Source organism: Leuciscus leuciscus, assembly GCF_965113295.1.
Source record: "Leuciscus leuciscus genome assembly, chromosome: 1".
NCBI lineage: Eukaryota > Metazoa > Chordata > Actinopteri > Cypriniformes > Leuciscidae > Leuciscus > Leuciscus leuciscus.
Genome location: NC_138725.1, coordinates 68016072 through 68037068, shown reverse-complemented (window position 1 = coordinate 68037068; position 20997 = coordinate 68016072). Strand labels below are relative to the sequence as shown.

At 40.3% G+C, this 20997-nt stretch overlaps 3 long non-coding RNA genes across 4 annotated transcripts; 2 read left to right on the top strand and 1 right to left on the bottom strand.

The window, feature by feature from the left end:
* Positions 1-1481: 1481 nt before the first annotated feature.
* On the top strand, positions 1482-3541 carry LOC309473950. 2 transcript variants are annotated; one of them, XR_014197136.1, is made up of 4 exons: positions 1482-1644; positions 1869-2021; positions 3120-3316; positions 3521-3541. It is a non-coding gene; the product is annotated as an uncharacterized lncRNA (long non-coding RNA). The 2 variants fall into 2 exon arrangements; XR_014197137.1 differs by lacking the exon at positions 1482-1644 and having other exon boundaries at positions 1779-2021.
* A 1881-nt stretch (positions 3542-5422) lies between these two features.
* On the top strand, positions 5423-12015 carry LOC309475205. Its single transcript, XR_014197544.1, has 2 exons — positions 5423-11183; positions 11353-12015. It is a non-coding gene; the product is annotated as an uncharacterized lncRNA (long non-coding RNA).
* Positions 12016-14809: 2794 nt separating this feature from the next.
* LOC309511199 lies at positions 14810-16698 on the bottom strand. Its single transcript, XR_014210512.1, has 3 exons — positions 16652-16698; positions 15927-15970; positions 14810-15579 (listed from the first exon to the last, which is right to left on the bottom strand). It is a non-coding gene; the product is annotated as an uncharacterized lncRNA (long non-coding RNA).
* Between the last annotated feature and the right edge of the window lie 4299 nt (positions 16699-20997).

Sequence of the window (20997 nt, the reverse complement as noted above, 5' to 3'; positions counted from 1 at the left end):
CAAAACACATCCACTCCACAACAGGGAATGCGTTTGCCAACTGTGAAGGTGCCAGACTGCTCCTGTGGAGGCACAAACTTCACTGTGTTACCAGGCAAACCAGTGATTTTAATTACCATCAATGGTAAAAAAAAAAATATATATATATATATTAGTGGTGGGCCGTTATCGGCATTAACGTGCTGCGTTAACGCGAGACTCTTATCGCGCGATAAAAAAAATATCGCCGTTAATCTATTCTCCAAATTGGGTTGGGAGATGGCTCTATACTACACAAGCTATGATGACGCAATCTACCCGCGGCCGCGAGGTAAACCCGGCTGCAACGCGTATTCGTCGTCATCTTAAGTAAACACAGCTGAAAGTGAAAGCTGGTGAAAAAGATCGGTGCAACATCCATTATTTGGACTTGGTACGGGTTTAAGCCGTCCGACGAGCAGCAGCAAACTATATACAGAGTGTGTGGGGTAACAGTTCGGTAAGTTAACACACGACTAATCCGTTCGACCACCTCAAATTCAAAACAAAACATGATATCACTGAATAGAGCCCTGCACGGGCCTCAAATCTAGGCCCGAGCCCGGCCCTGGCCCGAGCCCGGCCCTGGCCCGAGACGCTCAGGCCCTAGCCCGACCCGTGTCCGACAGCTCATCAGAATTATCAGCCCGAGTCCGACCCGAGCCCGTTTTTTTTTTTTTTTTTTTTTTTTTTACAGCGGCAGCCTGCCCTATTTGCAGCCATTAAAATATGTCCGTTATGTTTCTTTTCTTTTCATTTCTTTATTAAGTTAATTTAGACAAATGTTTGGAGCATAAAAAAAAATAAAATAAATGACGAACAAGCAAGCCGAGCCAACAGCGAGTAAAACATGTTTGATCAATTTAGCCTCTCAAATCAACGCTAATACTTTACTTGGCTACAATAAAATCCATAGATATAAAACACTTCAAGCATATCACACAGACAGTTAGTTCAATGTTTATTTATTAAACCACAGTGACTAAATGTTTTTTTGAAATACTGAGGCAGGCTCAGGCTGCTCGCAACAGCGCTCGCAAACGAAATGAGCAATAGCCAATCTAAACAAATTAAATAAAATAAATTGGAGAGAGTACTGTGTCTCAAATATGGCCGTGGGAGGTTCATGGCAGTGGTATGTCTGTTTTTAGATGCTTCACAGGAATTTATTTACAGTTCTGCTTTATAGAGTATACTGAACTAAGGCATGCATGTTACATATTGAGTGTTGTAATATTAATTTAGTTTAATTTAGTTCCCCCCAAAATGTTACACACTGGACAATTTGTTTCCCATGTCAGTCTACATTATAATATTCACATACTTCAATAACTGCAGCTTTGCTTTTCAATTTTTTGGTGCTATAATTTTTTTCTTGTTGAAGAGTTCTGTCAAAAACCTCTGCCTCTGTACTTCATGTCTTTCTAGACAGCAGCGAGTTTCGCCATCGCCTTCGAAGGAAGCTGGCAGAAGACAAAAAACTCATTCTTCAGGAGATACAGTAACAGAAATACAATGATCTTGTACTAGAATCGGCAACAACCATTGACGTAGCTGTGGTGGAGCATTCCCTAATTGGAGAGAGTACTGTGTCTCAAATATGGCCGTGGGAGGTTCATGGCAGTGGTATGTCTGTTTTAAGATGCTTCACAGGAATTTATTTACAGTTCTGCTTTATAAAGTATACTGAACTAAGGCATGCATGTTACATATTGAGTGTTGTAATATTAATTTAGTTTAATGGTGTATTTTCAGTTTTCTTATGTATCAATTGATAAAAAAAAAAGTCAATGTTTTAGTGATTATGCAAGATTGTCTCATGTATACATATAACTGTTATTGATTCTTAGCAAACATTTCGATCAAGAAACGAGTGCACGACCAAGTGATGTTAACAAGGCGACTGCATGAGGAAACAAGCGTTTTGGTGTTGGAGATGGCACAACACTGCACGTGGTTGCAGAGCCTGGCAATGGTTCTCAAGAACAAGTTGGCTGAGGAGGGTAAGTTTAATTAAAACCCTGTCCATCTAATGTGTTTAAAAAAAACATACAAAAAAACACATCAGTCACAGAACTTGGATGGAGTAGAACGGTTATGGCTCTCTTTGCCGTGGTCCTTTGGGATATACATAAAAAATGGGGATTAAAGTTGTTACTGTAGCTATGGTAACAAGTCAGTAAGGCTATACAGATTCACATTTGCTTGAAAGATGTGCAGATTTGTTGTACTATGTCTGTTACTGGAAAGCGGAAATGAACAAAAGAATTTGAACATTGGAATTTGTGTCCTGGTGTGTTACATGGGGTTAGCATAACATCAAGATTAATCTTATTATTATCTCCTCCAGTCAACATAGAAAACCTTGCTGGTCAGCAAGTAACAAAATGTGTTACTTCAGCACAACTGTAGTGAAGAAGAAAACTGTTAACTTAAAACAGCTATCAGACATATATATGCTGCTTTGGGCCTCCCTCCATAAAGTCACCTCAGTGAGCCATGTTGCCTTAAGTTGTTTTATACAGAAGCTAGCCTGGTCCCATGTCAGCGATACACATAAAAATGCCAATTATCCTGCTATGTAGATTTGAATTGGTGATATCTTTTTACTCCATTTAAGTTATTTGGCCCAAACATAAAAGATCACATTCATCTAATCTTTCCTAATGATCCGCTAGCATAAGCAAGCCGTCAAAAAACGCGTCTCTGTAGGCAGCCTAGGCTCTGAGATCTGCACACAAAAACAATTGCACTCACCACCACTCAAAACCAATCACGGCGGGTGTTGTGAGGTTTTGCGCTCGTGCAAGGCTGCCTATGACGGCTGCACGCGAAAACCTCACAACACCCACCCCTGTCGGTGATTGGTTGGAACACTATTTGTTTTGGTTTTGAGTGGTGGTGAGTGCAATTGTTTTTGTGTGCAGATCTCAGAGCCTAGGCTGCCTACAGAGACGCGTTTTTTGACGGCTTGCTTATGCTAGCGGATCATTAGGAAAGATTAGATGAATGTGATCTTTTATGTTTGGGCCTGAAATCACTGATACAACCTTTAATATAGTTTGTCTTTAATGTAATCTCGTTTGTATTTTGAGACGTAGACCAGGGAAATGAGGGACTTTGCTGTCTCTTGAGAAGAAGACTGTCAGAGGTGTCAGAAAGGTTCCAAGTGGTCCTCCAACAGTACAAGACTGCCTTAGGTCCTGAGGCCTCTGTCCTTCTACATGTTGAAGAGGAAGATCAAAGTGGCCTCAGTAGTCCAGACACCAGTGAGGATGAAGAGGAAAACACAATTTAGGTAATTTATTTATTATTATTATTATTATTATGTTTGTTTGTTTGTTTGTTTGTTTGTTTTTTGGAATAACCCCCTGTTACTGTTATTCTTAATAATTTATTTGTGTGTTTTATTAATGCTTTACACACCTTACTTATTCTAAAACAGCTGAAATTCACCCTCTTATCCTAATTCTTGCTTTTTTGTTTTTCTGTATTTCCCCAGATGGAAGCTGCACGAAGGACTGTGTTGAAGGAAATGGACTTGCCCTATATCTGTGTATTATTAGTATGCTGATTGATTAACCACATCAAAATCTTGTTAAAAATTCAAACTGTGTATTTAGATTTTCCAAGCAATTTAGTAAGCACATTGCACAGTTCATTGAAAATGCACAAACCTCTCAGTATAGGTGCACCAATCTTATCCAAAAATGTAAACTTTGCATGTATGATATTACCAGATGTAATTACTGGGCTCATATGATATTAGGGTAGTGTATACTCTTTTAAGAGAGACTCCCCTTAATTGTGGTGACCCTGTGACCTTTCCTTTTGCACCAACGTTAGGCCAAACTTTTGACTTGCATACAACAAATGTTATGAACCGATTTCTGTAATTTGCTGAGCAATGAATCATGTCATGTTGACCTTATGACATTCCCTGTAGCACAATCATTAGACCAGAATGTCAAATTGAATATTGTCTAATTGGGCAGATTGCCATGAAATCTTGTAAGCACATGATGACTTTGGTGACCTCATGACAATTCCTCTATCATCACATTTAGGCCTTAATGTAAAAACTCATTCTTGATTGCATTTCTCAATATTCACTTATTCTGTGGTGCAGCAGCAGTGTCTGTGTCAGTCTATGACATTTTGTTTTTCCCCAGAGGAGGCTGCCTATATGGATCACTACTTAATTGAGTGTATATAACTTGTGTAACTTTATATTACTGCAAAGATGCATTATAGTATGTAACAGAAAAATACACCGTTTTTTATTTTACGATTATAATTTATATTGTATATTATTACAGTTGACAGATGACTTAATTCTTTGTTCTGCTGGAGCTTTTTGCAAGTAAACTTAATAACCTCACATTCCAATGTTTTTAAATACAGCCTTATGGCTTGTTTGACAAATATGCATTTGGTGTATTTTTACTGGTATTGTTGTGAAAGACAAAAGATGAATATTTTGTTTTTACTTTTTCATACTTTATTGAAAAACAATATTTTGTATTTGTATAGTTGATTAAAAAAAACATCACACTGTGGAATCTTGTTTACAGATAAACTGTTTAACAGTTTAAACTCTGTTTAACATCAAACTGCATTATTAATTAATTACTTTAATGCATGTCTTTTTACTTATTTTCAAACAATCAACCTTGTTTGTAATTAAACAAGATCTATCATAATAAGTAATGTGTATCTGTTAGGTGTATATGTTACAGTTTTTCTCGATTGCTGAAACACTATAACTATGGATTTGAACTCAAATTTCAAAAACACAACACCGTTTATCAAAAAGCACACCCTTTTCCCCAAACTATAAACACTACTCCCCAGTTTTGACACATGAGTCAGATTTGTTAAACTTTCACTGCAAAACTTTACACACATTATCCATTTATCATTGCCTACACAATGTTGTAATTTAGAAAGCACTACACAAAGAGTCAAAACTGATCACACAGCAATCAGAACCTTCAACAGATCGATGAAACGGATAAGATGAGAGAGGGAGGAGAAAGGGAAAGGGCTAAGAGACAAGCAGTCTCAGATGAGATTTGTGCCAGCTCCCTAGTTGGGGTCATCCCTCTGTTCCCACAGCTCTATGTTACCACGGCCCTATGTTACCACATTTCTGAGAATTTTTTTTTACTGAAAATTTTGAAAATTAGGTTCTATGTTCCCACAACCATATGTTCCTACAGTCCTATGTTCTCTCAATATTTTTAAAATTTCAAAGATTTTTCTCAAAATGAAACTCTAAGTCAAGTAATTTTCTTACCACATTTAACCCTCCCCTGTCCCCCAAACAGTTACTGTAAGCAAGAAGCGCCAAGTCACCAAAAGGTCAGGAGAAATCTGTCAGGAACTCTATGATCCCTGTGATAGAAATTTAACATTTAGATGTGTTCTTTTACTCTTAGATGTGTTTTTACTTATAGACGTGTACAACTTGTATTAACATCTTTTACTTTATTTTTACTCATAAGCATTTAAAGAAATATAATCATATAAGCTAAAGCACGTTATTAAAGATATGTAATCAAGTGTTAGAAAAGCATAAGTTAATACAAGCTTGCAGGGACAAAATGTTCTGAGTTATAGGAGACTGAGTAGCACAGAGTGTACTTCAAATGACCTTTTGTACTTCAAGTGTCCTTTTGTGTGCTCCAAGTGTGAAAAGTATGTGTGCAGCGTTGATCGAAATAAAGATAGACAAAAGGTGTGAATTTGAGCAGCAGCTAAAAACAGGAACTTGTAGTAGGCATGGTATTGTTCTGTCTAGATATAATTTATGCCAGACAAAAGATCTTGAACAAGATGTTTCCTTTTAAGGTAAGCGATCTTTTGAGACAGCTGAAGCCTACCCAGGATGTGTTAGGGGTATATAACCTCGGCAAGGGAACTAACCCTTGGCCTTCTCATAGCAGATGCTCTCTGTATGTGAATGCCAATTTCTTGCAAGAAATAAAGCTGATCTTTGTTAACCTTTGAGATATCCTACTGTCTTACAATTATTGAGAAAAGTTGAGAAAAGAATTTCCACAACAAATGGCGACGAGGATTGGGAATCGCAAAGCTGATGACCTCCGTGGACGAAGCAATTGATTGAACATCCCAAAGACAAGAAGTCTCTGGCTCCGATACCCCAACGCTAAAAATGCAAGGGACGGGAGAATTGTGGACACCACGGCAGGCCTAGGTGGACGCGATCCCGAATAAAAGAACCAAGCTGCAAAAAGCACGGTGAGAGAAAATTATTTACGTGGTAAATAAGAAAATTATTTGCGTATTTTTCCTAAAAGGGTCAGGGTTTTGGAATAAGCCTGAAAGTAATTTCCAAACAGGGTTTGAGAATAAGCCTGATAGTAATTTCTCAAATGCCATGTGTTAATTGTTTTCCCAGAAGGGCCAGAGTTTGAGAATAAGCCTGATAGTAATTTCTCAAACGTCCAGACAAGGTGCTGTTTGAAATAAGCCTGATAGTAATTTTCGAACATTTAAGAAGGCACTTGTTTGGGAAAAAGACCTAGCATCGACGGATGTGGGCATTTTGAAAGTCCTAGATTGATGAATTTAGGCAGGCGTGGTGGCCACGCTGGGGGAAAGAATTAACACAGTGAATATAGTGCGTGGTGACCACGCGGGGAAAGGATTTAAATACGCAAATATAAATACTGAAGAATTTAAATACGCAAATACAAATACTGTTGAGTAAAATTAGTGCAAAAATGGGTAATGTTAATGATAAAGAATTGGAGACAGTGGATTTCTCAAAAGGGAATTATTGTTCCATGACCAAGAAAAATGGAACACAGTTAAATTGTACGGATTTAATGTCTGTTTAATGTCTGAGTGTAAGCCATCTGCAAAAGACAAAGGAAAATTGGACAAAAACAAGTCCAAAAAGAAAGGAAGAAAATATAATTATGACTTTGATGGTCGAATTATAGATGTATGGTTAAATGAGGCAATTACCAGACAAAGAAAACAGATAAATGTAGCATTAGCAACCATTAGAGAGTGCAATGAGAGACAAAGCCAGAAAGAGGAAGCCAGAAAAAACTTTACTAAGCTCTGTTTCTAATTCTTCCGAGGAAATGAGATGCATGAAAACCCGCCTGGGTGAGGACGACCGCTGTCTGGCTCCCTACTCCCCCTACCAAGCACCACCAACAGTGGCCCTCCATGAACCACAAAGACAACCAGGAGCAATGGGAGGTCAAGATCAAGACAAAGACAAAGAAGAAGAGGGAACGAGTCTGCAAGCAAGACCACCAAGACACCCTGAACATCGAAGCCTGCTAGGTTCGATCACCCTGCCCTTTGCTCCTCCAGACTACACTCCTCCATCTGCAAAATTCGTAAATGTTCACCAACCCAAAGAGAAGCACAGGCCAGACAATCAAAGATAAGTACGTATGAAGAATATCTGAAAATTGTTTTTTTCTGGACGGTCTGGACCCTGAAATAGGGAAAAAGGTCAAGCGTCTGGAAGAAATCCGACGACACGCAACGCATCAACAACAGCTGCTGAGAGACCAAGCCAAGAACAAACAGAAAAAGATTGACAAAGACACTCAACTGGCTCTGCTGAAGATGGGGTGGAAGAGGACGTGGAATGGGTGACCGACCCGCAATGGACCCTGAAGTTTGTTATAATTGTGGGCGAAAAGGACACTGGAGAAATGACTGTCCGGATCCTCCAAAGAACAGAGGATTCCAACAGCCACCAAAGCCACAAGGAGATTGAAAGAAGGAGGGGGAGGGGAGCGACGGTGAAGGGTCTGACTCCCAGGTGGTAAATATGTTTAATCTTATCTCTTTTTCTGCTCCTTGCAATGAAGAAAATATGCTTGCTGTTTCTTGCAATGAAGAAAATTCGCTTGCTGATACTGAACGAATGTATAAAGCATTTGCAAAATTACCAATGATTGATATCAGTATCGAGGGTAGGAAAATTAAGTTCTAAATTGACAGTGGAGTGAAGAACTCAGCAATTAAAAATGAACAATTGCCTGATTTAATTGTATTATCTGGAAAATGGGCAACCTCCAGAAGTGCCACAGGGCATCTGGTAAAGGAACCATATACAGCAGATTTGTCTTGTCAGATTGGTGATCACTCATTTTCTAATGCTTTTCTTGTAACTACTACCTGTCCTTGTAATCTTCTGGGAAGAGATTTGATGTGTAAACTGAAGCTGAACTTGTATTGTGATGACAGTGGCCTCACTGCTGATATGAGCATGGTGCGAATGCCAACTGAAACATTATATGTTTTTGAATGGAGCACTCCTCAGTGTGGTCTGCAAAACAAAGCCACAAATAGGATGCCTCCTGACCATGATTTCATGGAAGAAAGTGATTTGCATTGCACATGTCATGTTAGCAGTGAGCCAGATGAAATTTTTGCTGAAAAATTGTCTGAACTAGAGATTGAGGAACTGAAAACCTCAGAATTAGTTTGGTCAGATAAATGGTGTGCTGTGAAGGTTGAATTGACTGATAGCCAAGCATCACTGTATGATGTGGAGGGGGCCGTCCCTCACATCTCTTTAGCTAAACCACAGACTGCAGAGTGGAGAGAATTGGGGCTTTTTGTGAAACAATGTGACTCACTAAAAGATTGGTGGCTGACAAAATGTGTGGCCATCTGAGAGCACAGGGTTTTACAAACAGTCACTATAAGAGAAAATATTAAGGGAATCAGAACTGTTAAAGTGATGAATAAATAGTACTATATGAATTGCACGTGTTTAAATATTATACTTTTTATATGAAGGCGTCTAGAATTTGTATCCCGTTATCCCTGGGAGACAGTGTGGGAAAATGGTTTTGATCTATGAGATTCTAAGAGTCAATGGTTTACTGTATGTTTAACTAAGATACTTTTTTGTGCATTGTGCATATGAGAATGAGATTGGGTGACCAACTTTAAATATAAATTGTGATTTGACAAAAATATTGGTCACTCCATTTCATTTAAAAGGTCATTTTCTAGATTCAATAGAAACAATGTTTTCTAATTATAAACATTTGAAATCACATGCTGTCATCATCAGCGAGATAGAAATGTTTTTTATTTTTGTCCATGGATCAAAGATTGTGTGAAGATTTCCAAATCTTCTTTTAAATAGCTTATGAGCAACAACAAAAAGTGGAAAATTGAAATTGTGCAAAGAATGACAAATTGCATTTGAGAAATTAAAACGGATTCTCTCAACTGCAATTGTAGGTCTATACGATTTCTATTTAAAGTGTTTAATCTATTTGATTTTGAAAAGCTAGGTTTACGTTCACTGTGTTAAACTCAATCACATGACGACTGCATCGGACAACTGAGAATTGATATCGTAACGTTCAGACACTGTCGCAAGGGGAATGCCACAGTGTGTCTACGTTCAGTAGTTTCTGTCGTCGTCGAACTTTGTTACCGTTCATATTTGGTGGTATTCCACTCCTAATATATGTTCCCCATTCAGTTCCTAAACTGCTAAGGCAGACAAGAATGAATGAATGAATTAATGAATCTCTGGCCAGAGAGGGGGGTGTGTGGAGTGTGTGAAAGTGGGTGTGTGAATTATGGTGTTGAGAGACATAAATGATGTCAATCAAAACAGCTGTATCTACACAGGGTAAAATATGACCCAACAGGGAAGAAAATATTCCCAATAAAATAACAACCATGGATGATTTTGACTAACTATCCTGAGCTGGGTTATTGTTGTGGTAGAAATAAACAATGCCACACACGTACAGTGTATAACTTTGGGAAGGAAGAGAGCAAGCTAGCTTGCCCTGTCCACCCAATACTTAACGTTTTACTTTTTACAGGATGTCATGATGGATCTCATCGAACAGAACTGATTCTGTTCCAAATGTATAAAATATTGTCTTGTTACTGTTTAACATGAAATTTTACAGGTCTCATCGGAAAAAAGGACGACCGGCCAGACAAGCAGATGAGTCTGGCGACATGATACATGTTGTCACTAACAAAAATACTTAAGGTCTCCATTCACAGGTTGTTCTTATGGTTCACTCCACAAACAAGGTCCAGTGGACTGCGGTTGTGTTCTGAGGGAAAATCTTGCAACTATCAGCAAGGTTGCAGTGTGTGACACCTCCGTCCAAGCTTCTCACCTTAGACTACACCAACCAGCTTGAGCCAAACGCCAACCAGCCCTCAGCAACCCCAAACGCCGACACCAACGACAACGCACAGCGTCAAGTGGGGGATCAAGGAAGTGCTAGTAACTTTTCCTCCCTTGCCAACGTGGGATAAGCCCATTGCAACGTTTCGCAAAGAATCACCCTGGTGAAGATGGAACGTCCATGGGGCAACGAGATGATCAACACAGCTGGAGGAAGATGTGGACCAACTAATGCTTTAAGCTTAGTATAAGAATTAATTTTGTGTGATGTTTATTGATGTTTTATTTGTTTTAATCAAACTATACTGTAGGACTTGAGTATTTAGATCTCATGATTTGAACAATTACTGATTCATTTGAAAATATTTCAGGTACTCGTAAATTAAGAAGAGGGAAAATGTCTTAATTCTGTAGAATATAGGGACATTAAATAGGGTCATTACTGTAAAGATAATAAATAATCTAGGGACTATTTTTGAAGAAACTTGAGGGTTTTAGAACCCTAATTCAGATATCATAGATGCTAAAAAATTAATAGTGGTAATAATTGTTCTCTAATAAGGGAGGATAAGTAACTTTGCTGGACTAGGTCCGAATAGATAATTGGGTAGGTTTCTATAGCGATTGATTAATGACATGTCAGCAGCTAAGGCTATTATCATGGCAGGAGCTGGGTTGAGCTGAGTTAATTTTAAAATTAATGACATTGTTTGAAACAAGATAATACAGTTATTGATATTTGTGTTAAGGATAAAAATGAAAGTATTCTAGAACTTTTTGGTTAGATTTTATTACACAGATCCTTAAATAGATCTGACTAAGTAAAACAATCGCCTACTTGAAATAAAAGCTAGCAAAATAAGGTCAAGAAAAATGGTTAATCAGCAGTATCAGCCTGTTAAAGGCCTAATAGATCAATGTGATTCGAAATTTAGCAAAGGATAATGAAACTTGATTCAAAGTTAAAAGGCAATGTACTATGGTATGATTAGTTGTTGTTTTTTTTAAATAGAATTAGATTGCTAGAATTAGAATGTTGGGAAGAAGATGAAGTTGAGGTTACAGTGCCTGAAGATGAGGTATACGAGAACGAGAGCGAACATGAGTTTGACTAAGAAACTAAGAAAATTTACTTGTTGTAAATTACTATTATTATGGAGAAAAAATGTCAAATTTTGTGTATGTTCTTTGAATGAACAAGGGGTGGAATGTGATAGAAATTTAACATTTAGATGTGTTCTTTTACTCTTAGATGTGTTTTTACTTATAGACGTGTACAACTTGTATTAACATCTTTTACTTTATTTTTACTCATAAGCATTTAAAGAAATATAATCATATAAGCTAAAGCACGTTATTAAAGATATGTAATCAAGTGTTAGAAAAGCATAAGTTAATACAAGCTTGCAGGGACAAAATGTTCTGAGTTATAGGAGACTGAGTAGCACAGAGTGTACTTCAAATGACCTTTTGTACTTCAAGTGTCCTTTTGTGTGCTCCAAGTGTGAAAAGTATGTGTGCAGCGTTGATCGAAATAAAGATAGACAAAAGGTGTGAATTTGAGCAGCAGCTAAAAACAGGAACTTGTAGTAGGCATGGTATTGTTCTGTCTAGATATAATTTATGCCAGACAAAAGATCTTGAACAAGATGTTTCCTTTTAAGGTAAGCGATCTTTTGAGACAGCTGAAGCCTACCCAGGATGTGTTAGGGGTATATAACCTCGGCAAGGGAACTAACCCTTGGCCTTCTCATAGCAGATGCTCTCTGTATGTGAATGCCAATTTCTTGCAAGAAATAAAGCTGATCTTTGTTAACCTTTGAGATATCCTACTGTCTTACAATTATTGATAAAAGTTGAGAAAAGAATTTCCACAACATCCCACATTAGGACATTTTCAAAACTGAGTATTGTGTTCATACATTTCCCTATAATTTCAACAGCTAGTCTATACTACTACAGCTAGTCTACACTACAGCTATTCTACACTGCTACAGCTAGTTAGGGTTAGGTTTAGGGTTAGGGTAACCCTAACCCTCTGTGGGAACAAAGAGCTGTGGGCACTTGGGGCTCTGGGAACATAGGGCTGTGGGAACATAGGCACGCTCCCCCCTGTAGAGACGTGCCATTGAACTTGTTACTAAGCGTTCAAATCAGCGTCCATACTTGAAGTTCTTCCAGTTTCCAGAGTAGGGTCAGTTTTAGGGTTATAAAATTGTAGCTTTACTATACACTCACCTAAAGGATTATTAGGAACACCTGTTCAATTTCTCATTAATGCAATTATCTAATCAACCAATCACATGGCAGTTGCTTCAATGCATTTAGGGGTGTGGTCCTGGTCAAGACAATCTCCTGAACTCCAAACTGAATGTCAGAATATGGGAAAGAAAGGTGATTTAAGCAATTTTGAGCGTGGCATGGTTGTTGGTGCCAGACGGGCCGGTCTGAGTATTTCACAATCTGCTCAGTTACTGGGATTTTCACGCACAACCATTACTAGGGTTTACAAAGAATGGTGAGACATTCAGATGGTAGAGTCAGAATTTGGCGTAAACAGAATGAGAACATGGATCCATCATGCCTTGTTACCACTGTGCAGGCTGGTGGTGGTGGTGTAATGGTGTGTAATGGGATTTTTTCTTGGCACACTTTAGGCCCCTTAGTGGCAATTGGGCATCGTTTAAATGCCACGGCCTACCTGAGCATTGTTTCTGACCATGTCCATCCCTTTATGACCACCATGTACCCATCCTCTGATGGCTACTTCCAGCAGGATAATGCACCATGTCACAAAGCTCGAATCATTTCAAATTGGTTTCTTGAACATGACAATGAGTTCACTGTACTAAAATGGCCCCCACAGTCACCAGATCTCAACCCAATAGAGCATCTTTGGGATGTGGTGAAACGGGAGCTTCGTGCCCTGGATGTGCATCCCACAAATCTCCATCAACTGCAAGATGCTATCCTATCAATATGGGCCAACATTTCTAAAGAATGCTTTCAGCACCTTGTTGAATCAATGCCACGTAGAATTAAGGCAGTTCTGAAGGCGAAAGGGGGGTCAAACACAGTATTAGTATGGTGTTCCTAATAATCCTTTAGGTGAGTGTATATATCAACAATCTCCTACAGTTGAAACATACATTATACTATATTTAAATGATCAAGATGAAAGATCAAGACTGTTATTGTAGTTGTAGAACAACCATCAGGGCCGTCTCCAATGTACACTATTTACATTTTTTTTCCAACTGCTTGCACACATTTTCAAAACTATGTCACCTTTTTTCAAAACTTTCCCAAAACTGCACACACAAAATTGTGTGTAGCCTAGTGTTTTGAAAAAAAGTGTTTTATGCAATTGAAAACTGAGTCAAAGGCTTAGAAATAGTTTATTGTTTTTGGAGATGTGGTGTGAAGTTTTGCACTTTGAGTGAGAGGTTTCAAAAAATCGTGTGACATAAAAAAGATTTTGTGTGTAAGCAGTTGGGAAAAAAACTGTATAAACTACAATTCCCACGAGAGACGCGCCATTGAACTTCTTACAAAGTGTACAAATCAGTCACCATACTTGTAGTTCTTCTGGTTTCCCGACCAGGAATAATGTTATAAAAATGTGTCTTTACTATTCTATATTAAGAAACATACATTATACAGCCGAAACATACATTATGTTATATTTATATATGATTAGGATAAAAAATAAAAAAAAATCGCCAAGACTTCAAATCTGTGGTTTTAGCTGGTAGGCTACAGTAGACATGAATTCAAGATTGTCGGCGGGAGTTATGCTACCCTTCAAAGAGCGACTTAAAAAAAAAAAAAGTTTTATTTAACATTATGTTTATTTATTTAATTATGGCCTGCAAATGTTTGTTTTACCAACTGATGAATGTAATAAACTGCCACTTATAAATATGTCAGAATTAGATGCAATAAGTATACAAACAATATCCTAATATTAAAGAATTCCAAAATGTGTGAAATAGGCTACTCTCCAGATCAAGACCTTCTCAATAAATCAATATTTGGCTTTTTAACTAGTGACAAAAACTGTTCAGTTCTAGAAGATAAAATCATTTATTTTATTTGGATGAATTAGTCTGTTTATCAGATTTACCAATTGCTATAATTTGTTTGTGCTGGTCAAGAACAATAGATAAAATTGAACTGCAAGCAAAAACTTGGGGCCACTGTTTCAAATATGTGAGTGGCTCCTCCCCTAACAAATGTAACCTCACTCCATTTTTTTTTTATAAAACTTGAGAGCCCTGATTAAATTATATATGCTAACCTAAATTTTAATCAAAAAAGAATCCACTTGTAAAGTTAAACAAATTTCACATATAAATATGCTCAATGTAGTCTGTTTCTTTTGTCTCAACCACTTCATCCTCATATTGTTTTGAATTAAATTGATGTATGGAAAAGTAAAAACAAAAATGATCTTTTGCAAGTGTTATTGTAGTGTATTTGTGTTCTTTCACAAAAATATAAGTGAAAATATGCCAAATGCTTATTTATTGCTTAATTACTCACTAGAGGCTTAAAGAATGATCAAACAAATTTATTGACAAGGTGCATAACAAATTGAAACTATATAGTCTTTGGCAATTGGACCACATCAAGACATCATTCTTTTAAGAGAAAAGCATGAAATGAAAAGGGATATCCCCTACATGGAGCCGACACTGGTGGTGGTGGTGAAGGGGTGAGTAGCAATGCTGAGATCTAGATGAATGTGGAGCTCTTCTCCTGATGACCACAGTGGAGGGACCTACTGTATGACACGATTGGCTCAAGAGGGTTGAGATGATAATACATTTGGTTTAAGACATAAAACACCCAGTCAGCTGATGAGTTTGGAGTAGAAGAGAGTGAGAGAGACAATGTAAAAGATATGATATAATGTGCGAGTATAAAGAAGGACAGTCTTATTTGTTGAACTTCATATTTTAGCTTCATGTCAAACAAGCCATAAGGTTGTATTTCTTAACAGTGGACTGTGAGGTTAAGTGAACTTGAAAAGCACAGAAAACAGAACATGAAATCAAATTACACGTCAACTGTAATAAAATAACAGTGCAATTTATAATCATGAAATATGAAACATGCTTTTGAATAACATCTGAAAAAGAAAATTCAGTTGGATTAAGTACATTTCTAGTACATTCCCTTTCGAGATTAAACTCCAGGTCATATTCTTGGAGATGTTCCCCTTTTCACTACTACAGAAAGATGAGATATGACTTCAAATGCAGCACAGAAACAATTTAATAAATAGGCTGAAACCAAAATGGAGTTCTAAATATACATTTTATTTATTTTCATTATTTTGGAGTGAATCCTTTGGCTGCCAGGAATGGGCCCACTGCTCACCACTAAAAACAGAAGGGATTTTTTTTTCTGTTACTGGTTGAGGTTTCCAATAAACTTAAAACATTACCGAACATGTCTTTTATAAGTATAAGTTTCATTTTCCGTCTATGAAGGACCACCACCTTCATGCATGCATTAATGGTGGTGGTCCTTCATAGATGGAAAATGAAACTGTTATACTTATAAAAGACATGTTCGGTAATGATGTGTGCTTTACACTTGTTTAAAAGGCTTGTTTAATCTGAAACAGAACAGATTAATAAAAAAATTGTAGCAAAAAAAAAAAAGTTTAAGTAAATAAATAATGAATGCATTAATTCATAAAGCAGAAGAACAGAATAATACATACCATACTGGACAGGGCTCCCAGTCAACCAGCATTTCTGCTTTGCCCTAATGTAAGAAAAGACAAAAAATAAAATCCATTCTTAGCATAAGGCTATTATGTCTGATTATAGGCATTGAGTTTCATTGATTTTCAGAAGACACTTCCTCATAAACTGTAATTCAAAAAGACTGAACACATAAAAAGTATCTACCTAACAATTATGGTATGTATAATATGTATTTGCCAACTCACAAGGAAGTTTCTAGATCCTATATTACACTCTGCATACGGCCTACACTCTGCAGTTCCTTTATGACTGTCTAACCTTTCTCACTCTTTCTCTTAAAGGGATACTCTACCGTTTTTTCATATTAAACTATGTTATTCCCTTAACTAAGACGAGTTGATACATACCTCTCTCGTCTCAGTGCGTGCACTAAATCCCTCTGTCTTACGGCGAAACTTTGTTAGCCCAGTTCATTTAATATGGGCCAAGCAGAGAACTCCACGTTTTCCCTATTTAAATACAGTTACTCGCGAAGTGTAACTCGACCTAGGACGGTGACACAAAACAAAACGTTGCGCTTTTCTAAGCGTGTAAAATGGATAACTATTTTGTATGGCGGAATACCATAGCAAGTGCTTGTAAGCACTTCGACTTGGCGCAGTAATATCTAAAGCGAATTAACAGGGGTTAAGTTGCAATGTTTAACAAAGTATGAATCATTGCATTTACATGCACTTACTCTTTTGTGGCCTTTTCCTTTCAGGCATATGCCTTGGTCCCCCTGTGGGATATAAGATTACAGTCCAGTTATATCCACTCAGAAAAAAACAAAAACACATTTACAATAATTAAACAAAATGCACTTTGTAATGTCTTTTCAACATAAATATGTGTCCCTGGTGTGTCTAGACACCCCTGAAATATGAGAAAAGACGATCCTCTCAGTTAATGTGTGTGCAAACACGCTGTTTAATTTGGCTCCAGATTTTACATCACATGCAGGCTCATTGGAAAATAGTAATCATAGTAGGCTTTTAGAATACTCCATCTAAAATGACCTGTTTCAGACAGGGTCTGCATAAAGGACCAGTTTGAGATAAATAAGGACTTTTTTAGGATCATGCAAAGCTACTCTAGTGGAGTATCAGAATAAAAATATAGAACTGGAAATGAACATAATAGGTCCCCTTTAAATTCTATTTAAGTAATTAATTTACATATTAGAGAATCTGCTTGACTAATGAGTTTCATAGTTACCAAGCTATGGTAACAGTTATCAGAACCACCAATAATTACCCTAATAATAATAATAATAATAATACTTCATCACATTTATATAGCTGTTACAATGACAGCTGAAGCAGATGCAGAAGCAGGATCCAATTGCAGCAGGTTTTATTAAACAAACTCAAAAGGTAATAAACTCAGAGAGAGATACAGGAACAGCCAACATACAACATTAAGAACTCACAAAGACTGAAACAAGACACAGGGCTTAAATACACAGACAGACAAGCTAAACAAGATAACAAGGGGGCGTGGCTAATGGAAAACACCTGGGAAGACTAATCAACATAACGGGGACCTGCTAAACATAGAATGAGACAGGGGAACACAGACATTAATCGTGACATAGCCCCCCCTCTATGGGCGGCTCCCGACGCCCATCAAAACAAAACAAAACAATAGTTCAGGAGGGTGGTGGAGCGGAGGCGGACCCGGGGGTGGGATGGAGGGCCAGGCCCGTGGAGTGGAAGAGGACCTGGAGACTGCGGCAAGACGGGAGGCCAAGGCGGATCAGGCTGTGCAGGCGACCAGGGCGGATCAGGCTGTGCAGGCGACCAGGGCGGATCAGGCTGTGCAGGCGACCAGGGCGGATCAGGCTGTGCAGGCGACCAGGGCGGATCAGGCTGTGCAGGCGACCAGGGCGGATCAGGCTGTGCAGGCGACCAGGGCGGATCAGGCTGTGCAGGCGACCAGGGCGGAGCAGGCAGTGCAGGCGACCAGGGCGGAGCAGGCAGTGCAGGCGAAGATGACCATTCAGGCGGCCAGGGCGGAGACGACCCTTCAGGCGGCCAGGGCGGAGACGACAGGCCATCTGGCGGCCAGGGCGGAGACGACCCTTCAGGCGGCCATGGTGAAGCAGGCTGAGGAGGTGGCCATGGTGAAGCAGGCTGAGGAGGTGGCCATGGTGAAGCAGGCTGAGGAGGTGGCCATGGTGAAGCAGGCTGAGCTGGTGACCACGGCGGAGAGGACCCTTCGGGTGGCCAAGGCGGAGAAAACCCTTCGGGTGTCCATGGCGGTGAGGACCCTTCGGGTGGCCACGACGGAGAGGACCCTTTGGGTGGCCACGACGGAGAGGACCCTTCGGGTGGCCACGACGGAGAGGACCCTTCGGGTGGCCACGGCGGAGAGGACCCTTCGGGCGGCCAAGGCGGGTCAGGACTGGACGAGGCCAGCGACGAGGGCAGGTCAGGACTGGACAGGACCAGTGATGAAGAGGGCTTTGAGCTGGGCAGGACCAGCGATGAAGAGGGCTTTGAGCTGGGCAGGACCAGCGATGAAGAGGGCTTTGAGCTGGGCAGGACCAGCGGCGAAGAGGGCTCTGAGCTGGGCAGGGCCAGCGGCGAAGAGGGCTCTGAGCTGGGCAGGACCATCACAGACTCTGGCTCGGCGTCGACAGCCATCTTGTCCAGAGACACTGGCTCGGCGGGCGTGATGTGAAGCTCTGGCTCGGCAGGACTGACGTGAAGCTCTGGCTCGGCAGGACTGACGTGAAGCTCAGGCTCGGCAGGACTGACGTGAAGCTCAGGCTCGGCAGGACTGACGTGAAGCTCAGGCTCGGCAGGACTGACGTGAAGCTCAGGCTCGGCAGGACTGACGTGAAGCTCTGGCTCGGCAGGACTGACGTGAAGCTCTGGCTCGGCAGGACTGACGTGAAGCTCTGGCTCGGCAGGACTGACGTGAAGCTCTGGCTCGGCAGGACTGACGTGAAGCTCTGGCTCGGCAGGACTGACGTGAAGCTCTGGCTCGGCAGGACTGACGTGAAGCTCTGGCTCGGCAGGACTGACGTGAAGCTCTGGCTCGGCAGGACTGACGTGAAGCTCTGGCTCGGCAGGACTGACGTGAAGCTCTGGCTCGGCAGGACTGACGTGAAGCTCTGGCTCGGCAGGACTGACGTGAAGCTCTGGCTCGGCAGGACTGACGTGAAGCTCAGGCTCGGCAGGACTGACGTGAAGCTCAGGCTCGGCAGGACTGACGTGAAGCTCTGGCTCGGCAGGACTGACGTGAAGCTCTGGCTCGGCAGGACTGACGTGAAGCTCTGGCTCGGCAGGACTGACGTGAAGCTCTGGCTCGGCAGGACTGACGTGAAGCTCTGGCTCGGCAGGACTGACGTGAAGCTCTGGCTCGACTGGGCAAATGACTGGTTCGGTGGTTTTGGTGGAACGTGGAGCAGACCTGCGAGCTCCCCGGACGGCTATCCAAGCGGGGTCAAACACTTTAGACACCAGATCAGCACTGTTAGAAATAAGTTTTCGTGCTCTGGGCCATGTGATCTCAGCCACTGGTCCGAAACAGATACGGTGCTCAGCAGGGAGTGGTAATGTGGGTTTGCCTGGGCTGACAGTGTGAGCAGGTTTGGCTGGGCTGGATGAATGTAGAGCATACTTGGGAGTAAAACTCTCCCAGCAGATGGCAACTGCTTCTCTCCAGTCCAGCCCCAAGAGATCGGGGAGTGGTCGAGGATCGACGCATCCGATTATATAACCTGTTTTTAAAGTTTCATCACTCAGATCACAGTTTGTAGCTAGCTCACAAAATTTCTCAGTAAACTCAAACAGATCGTGGCTTTCCTTCACTATCGCCGTGAGCCGATCCCAAAACATCTTGAAGGACGCGTACTGCTGGATCCATAAATGGTGAGTTCTTCTGTTACAATGACAGCTGAAGCAGATGCAGAAGCAGGATCCAATTGCAGCAGGTTTTATTAAACAAACTCAAAAGGTAATAAACTCAGAGAGAGATACAGGAACAGCCAACATACAACATTAAGAACTCACAAAGACTGAAACAAGACACAGGGCTTAAATACACAGACAGACAAGCTAAACAAGATAACAAGGGGGCGTGGCTAATGGAAAACACCTGGGAAGACTAATCAACATAACGGGGACCTGCTAAACATAGAATGAGACAGGGGAACACAGACATTAATCGTGACAATAGCGCTTTTCTGGGTACTCAAAGCGCTTTACATGGAAGGGGGAATCTCCTCAACCACCACCAATGTGCAGCATCCACTTGGATGATGCGACGGCAGCCATATTGCGCCAGAACGCTCACCACACACCAGCTTATTGGTGGAGAGGAGACAGTGATGAAGCCAATCAGTATATGGGGGTGATTAGGAGGCCATGATGGACAGGGGTCAATGGGCAAATTTGGCCAGGATGCTGGGGTTACACCCCTACACCCCACCGCACCCTACTTTTTCGAAGGACACCCTGGGATTTTTAATGACCACAGAGAGTCAGGGACCTCAGTTTAACATCTCATCCGAAGGACGGACAAACATTATTTACATACCTGACTTTTTTTTTTTTCGACTTGCGACTGTGCCCCTGGCTGACCCTGTGAAGACAGCTGTGGGTTTGGAGAAAGAAAATTACTCATATACCAAATAAATCTTTAACTTATTATTTAAAATACTTGAAGATCACAACATCGCACAAGTGTGGCAGTACATGTATTAATAGGTGTAAAGTACATGCATTCTTATTGCGATTGAATTAAGGTTGCTCCATTAACTCCACGTGTTTCATTTTATCGTTTATGTCCATCCTGTTTGTGATAATCCTAATTTGTTTCAACAAGCGCTGATCCTGCGCTGACTTGTTCAGGGAACGCAAGGGGTGGGAGAATGGTTAAGTTAAGTGTTCATGGGACACTGACATTCCCAATTATTTTGAATATTCAAATTATCCTAATATCTTTAGTAATCAAATTTGGCCTAGTAATTTCAGCATTTGATTAGTAGTACTTATTTTACTTTTAGATTTATAATAGACTCACAAAATTCCTTCC